The 5,889-nt window shown below is 38.4% G+C and overlaps 1 pseudogene; it reads right to left on the reverse strand.

Annotated features, from left to right (window-relative positions):
* Positions 1 to 619: 619 nt before the first annotated feature.
* LOC118856984 lies at positions 620 to 2,516 on the reverse strand (annotated as a pseudogene).
* Between the last annotated feature and the right edge of the window lie 3,373 nt (positions 2,517 to 5,889).

A 5,889-nucleotide genomic window follows, 5' to 3' on the forward strand; every position in this document is an offset into this window, starting at 1 on the left:
CTCTGTTAATTTAGCCATAGGACCTAATAGTGAACATTTTTAGAGATCAACCTTTCTGACAAGGACTGAGGAGGAGAGAAAATGCTTAATTTCATCCTCCCTTCCAAATAGCTAGAAGCTACTGAGCAGTCATTTGATAAGGAAGCAACAAATCTGATATTTTCAAGCATAGCCAGACAGTAAGAAGCTTTAAAAAAACTTAATATGCTAAAACATTTCTGAGTTGCTGCCAATTATCTAGATCAAGTGTTCTTAAACTATTTTTCATGTCAGGTACCCCTTTATCAGTGTCTAGTGTATCTAGTGATGTCTATAGTTACCTTGACAGAATTATTATTTTTAAGAGAAAATATGAACAATTTACTTTCAACAAAAGCTTTTATGCCTCAGGGCTTGCACTAGAACAGAGAAGAGGTCACAGAAGGTACAATTCATTGGAATTTTGTGGAACCTTCCTGCCCTCTTTGTGTCTAGATTTAGACGGAATGAAGCCACCAGGTAAGTCACAGACTCTGGGAAATCAAGCACTACTCTATGGAACACAACGAAGAAGCAAGCAGGGGCTAAGCTGCATGCCAGCTACTACAAGAGACACGAAGCCAGGCAGGACGATCATCGATTGGATGAAAAGGACTGCAGCTTTAATTATAGGTCTCAGTGCAATTAAAAAAAAGTAAATACTGGAATCAATTTCAGGACCTTACATTTGAAGAACAGTGGCCAATCATTTCCGTTTTAGAGACCAGTTTCACTTCAACAGTACGAAAAACAATTATTCTTTGGAAAATCCTTTGGCGGCTGGGAAGGAAAACTCCGCCACCAGACATACTTTGTGGTTCTTTGTGTAGGGCCTTCATGATTCAGCTCATCGCAATGGAAACCTTCACATCAACCTTTCAGAGACGACATTCCAGCTCGCATGATCTCATCAACCAGGAGGATGTTGGTGGCAATTACAGTGCAGGAGTGAAGCAGCTGCTTCTTGACACAATAGTTATCCCAGATGCCAGCTTTGGCTGCAATAACCAGCTCACCTGTCTTTAAATCAACACCAACAAGTTGTCCTGATTCTGAATGTTCAGCCTGTATATTAACTAGTGTTTCCTGAAGGTCAAAACCAGAGTTCTGAGCAAGAACCTTGGGAATAATGAGTAGTGCATCAGCAAAAGCTTGGACTCCAAGACGGGCCCTTCCCTTGACATTGGGCTTATGTTTAATGAGAGCTTCAGCTATGGCTACTTCCACTGCACCAGCACCAGGAACCACACAGCCATCTTCAATAGCGTTCTGGACGGCTCGCAGACCATCTCGCATTGCATCCTTGATCTGTGTAATCCTGTGCTTACTTGGTCCTTTGATCAACAAAGTGACAGATCGAGGGTTGCCGCATTTCTCAATAAAAGTGAACTTTTCTTCCCCCAGTGTGTATTCATAGACAAGCCCTGCATGTCCCAAACAATCAGAATTCAAGTCATCTAGAGAATTCATAGCCATCCCACCACATGCAAGAGTCAACCTCTCCATATTTCTTCTCTTTGCTCTGCGGAGGGCCACTATACCTTCTTTTACGAGAGCATCTAAAGAAAATGGGTCAATTCCCTTTTGATTAATAACAACAAATCCTTTGTCTGAATCACCACACACTTTTCTTTTCAGTTCTACTATTTTCTTTACTCTATCTTCAGTGAATTTTCTTTCTGCTTTTACCAGCTTCTCTCTTTCCTCCACACTTTTGTAAAAGAATCCAGAATTCACTTCTGTTTTTTCATATTCTAATGATACATTTCAGGTAAGGATGTAAGCATCTTCTACTCTTTTCTTCATATCAGGATGTCGGGCACCATGGTCCAAAACCAGTCCTCTGATCAACGTTGTGTCAGTATCTGATTTATGCTTCATCTCCATGATCTCTACCATGAAAAGATCAACAGGTTCACCTAGTTTTCTGATGGCCAAAACTGAATCTACCACAGCCTCTGTCAGCACATCGGCCAGATCAGCATTGACTTTGGTGCGCAGGGATGTTCGGGCCACATCAATGAGTATTTCTCTATCTATTTCTTTGCTTATTTTGATTTGATCCAAGACTTCAAGGGCCTTGTTCTTGGCAGCTTCAAACCCTTCCGTTATGATTCGAGGGTGCAGACCTTCAGAGATGTAGAGATCAGCTTGCTTCAGCAGCTCCCCAATGATGAGAACATTTGAAGTGGTGCCGTCACCAGTAATGTCATCTTGGGCTGTAGCTACTTTTGCTATCAAGGAGGCTGTTGGGTGTTGAATTTGCATCTCATGCAGCAGCACGTTGCCATCCTTGGTGAGCTTGATGTCTCCTGCCCCAGAAACAAGCATCTTCATGGTGCCCTTGGGCCCCAGGTTGGTCCTCAGCACATCCTGCAGCCCCCGGGCCGCGCTGATGTTCACAGCCAGCGCCGCCTGGGCCCGGGCCACCTCGGCTTTGGGGTTCAGCGCCTTCACGGCCGACATGACTGCAGAGCGGCGGCGGCGGAGGACGAAGAGGAGGCGGGCGCAAGGCCGACAGAATTATTTTTAATAATAAAATATATAGTCTTATCAAGGAAACAAATTATATTGAAATAAAGTCACATCTATGTCCTTCTTAATTTCCTTAATTCTTTGTTTCTTTTTTCTCTTTTTCTTCCTTCCTTCCTTCCTTCTATCAGACAAGATCATGGACACTAGGTTAAAAAAGGTCTTTATGATCCTCCCAAAGGCCCATTCAGGTCTAAAACACACATAAAAGCTTTTGCCTCTTCTGTAGTGGACAGTAGTGGTGCTACTACTTCTAACCTCAATATTCAGATAGGTTAAAATTCCCTGGAGTACTCTCTAAATGTCTAGGGAGGACTGGGATTATGGAAATGTCTGATAGGTACTAAACAGTTATGAGCCAAGGTTCAAATAAAACTTGGCATTTAGCACCTCAGTATTCACTGGCTTATTTTCCAAGGATAATATACTTTTAAAACCTAAAACATTTAATATTATAGAAACCACAAATAACCTCCTATACCTCAAAAACAATAACATTAATAACAACAAAAATGCCTTTGTTTTAACTTTGACATGCATTGAATGGGTTTTAATAGCAGAATTATCTTCCTATTAATCTTTTCCTCAGGCTAATACTAAAATTCATTTGCCCTGTTTCAATACACACTTGTCTATGATGTGTAGAGGCAGTCCAGAAATACAAAGAGTACCAGGAATGATCTGGTCTAGAATTAATATCTTGCCATGGATCATCCTTTAATGAGATCAATTTGCACCCAGATACTTTTAAATAATAGTATTGGCTTCTACCCTCTCCTCCTTGTAGATGTCAGTATAAAAGGAAGGACACATTTCTTTGAAAGTGGGAGTACCCTACTGCAATGGCCACCTTTTGTTTATTCATGAAATAATAGTTGTTTTTATATACTAAAAAGTATAAATCATCTGTAATAACACCTATTAGTGCTAATGGGAATTTTGTGTCATAAATCCCTTTTGTGCCCAGAGAATGTACCACAATATCTTGTTAATTGTCTGGTGCGCATACCCCTAGGTTTTTCAGGAATGATGAGCTATTATAGGCTGTGGAATATGGAGATAATTACTGCTTCCATGCTTCAATATTAACCACCATGTGTTCTCAGGTTATATTGCATGTGTATATGTGCATAATTCACAGAAATGCATATCTGAAAAGTTCAAGAGGGAGCAAAGAAGAGAATTGGGAGACTTTTGTATTGTAAATATAACTCATTAGTTTCAAAAGGGGTTATTAGTATGATTTATATATTTATGTACATAATGTACCTTTATTTTGAGTTTAGCATTTTAAAAGAATTAATTTTAACAGTCCTTGAAAATCACATGTTATTACAGATAAAATGTGGAAAAAATTAATATCCTGACTAGAAAGTCAAATTCTATGTCTAATGAGAGAAAGTGTGCTATAGTGGATTCAAAATGGAGCAAATATGTTCAAATCTTACTATCTCAGTAATTCCAGGAGGAATGGAAAACATTTGTTCCCTTTATTAAGCACCTACTCTATGCATGCCAGTCATTTTGCTAATTGCTTTGCAAATACTATTTCATTTTATCTCATTCAGGCACATCACATAACCTCTCTGACTTATAAGTTTCTACTACAAAATGTGAGAATTATATGTCACCTTAAACGCTTGTTCTTTCAAATGATATGATATAAATAAAAAGTTTCATTTTTTTTTCTTTAGAGGGTAAAGAAGGTTCTGGACTTGTGTTGTGATAGCCTAAATATGCATTCAGACTCCATAATTCTTTCTCTGGATATGCATAGCTTTTTTCCATCATGAGTCTTTTGGAGCTGTCTTTGAACCTTCCATTGATGAGAGGAGGCAAGTCAATCAAAGTTAGTCCTTACAGATACCATGTGTCTGTAATCATGTAAAATGATCTCCTGGTATTCTTCCCTCACTCAGCATCAGGTCGTGTGAGTCATTCCAGATTATAATGAAGTCCATCTGCTCCTCATTTCTTCTAGCACAATAGTATTCCGTTACATTTATATACCACAACTTGTTCAGCCATTCCCCAATTGATGGGTATCCCCTTGGTTTCCCATTCTTTGCCACCACAAAAAGAGCTCCTATAAATATTTTTTTGTACATACATGTTCCTTTCCCACTTGTATGATGTTTTTGGGATATAGCCCTAGAAGTGGTATTGCTGGATCAAAGAGTACGCACATTTTTATAGCACTTTGGGCATAGTTACAAATTGCTCTCCAGAAAGCTGGATTAGATCACAAATCTACCAACAATGTAACAATGTTCCAATTTTCCCACATCCTCTCCGGCATTTATCATTTTCCTGTTTCCTCATGTTAGCCAATCTGACAGGAGAGATGTGCTACCTAAGACTTGTTTTGATTTGCATTTCTCTAATCAATAATGATTTAGAGCATTTTTTCATATAACTATAGATATCTTTAATTTCTTCCTCTGAAATCTGTCTGTTCATACCCTTTGACCATTTCTCAGTTGGGGAATGAATTGTATTCCTATACATTTGACTCATTTCCCTGTATATTTTAGATATGAGGCCTTTATCAGAGACAATGGTTGTAAAGATTTTCTCCCAATTTTCTGCTTCCCTCCTAGTCTTTGTTGCATTGGCTTGGTTTGTACAAAAACATTTCAATTTAATGTAATCAAAATCAGCCATTTTGCATTTTGTAATGCTATCTCCTGTTGGGTCATGAATTCTTCCCTTTTCCATAAATCTGACAGGCAAACCACTCCTTGCTCTCCCAAATTGCTTATAGTATCAGCATTTGTTCCTAAATCATGAACCCATTTTGACTTTATTTTGGTATATGGTGTAAGATATTGGTCTATGCCCAGTGTCTGCCATACCATTTCCCAACTTTCCCAGCAGTTTTTGTGAAATAGTGAATTAGCCCAGAAGCTAGATTCTTTAGGTTTATCAAAGAGTAGATTGAAATAGTTATTGACTACTGTGTCTTGTGTACTTAACCTATTCCACTGATCCACCATGCCATTTCTTAGCCAGTACCAAATAGTTGTGATGACTGATGCTTTATAGTACAGTTGAATATCTGGTATGGCTAGGCCATCTTCCCTAGCATTTCTTTTCATTAATTCCCTTGATATTCTGGACATTTTGTTCTTCCAGATGAATTTTGTCATTATTATATCCAGATCTGTAAAACAGTTTTTTGGTAGTTTCATTGGTATGGCACCGAACAAATAAATTAATTTAGGTAAAATAGTCATTTTATTGTATTAGCTTGGTCTAACCATGAGCAACTAATGTTTTTCCATTTATTTAGATCTGAATTTATTCATGTGAAATGGGTTTCATAATTGTGTTCACATA

The sequence above is a fragment of the Trichosurus vulpecula genome, chromosome 7, assembly GCF_011100635.1.
Source record: "Trichosurus vulpecula isolate mTriVul1 chromosome 7, mTriVul1.pri, whole genome shotgun sequence".
NCBI classification, from domain to species: Eukaryota; Metazoa; Chordata; class Mammalia; order Diprotodontia; family Phalangeridae; genus Trichosurus; species Trichosurus vulpecula.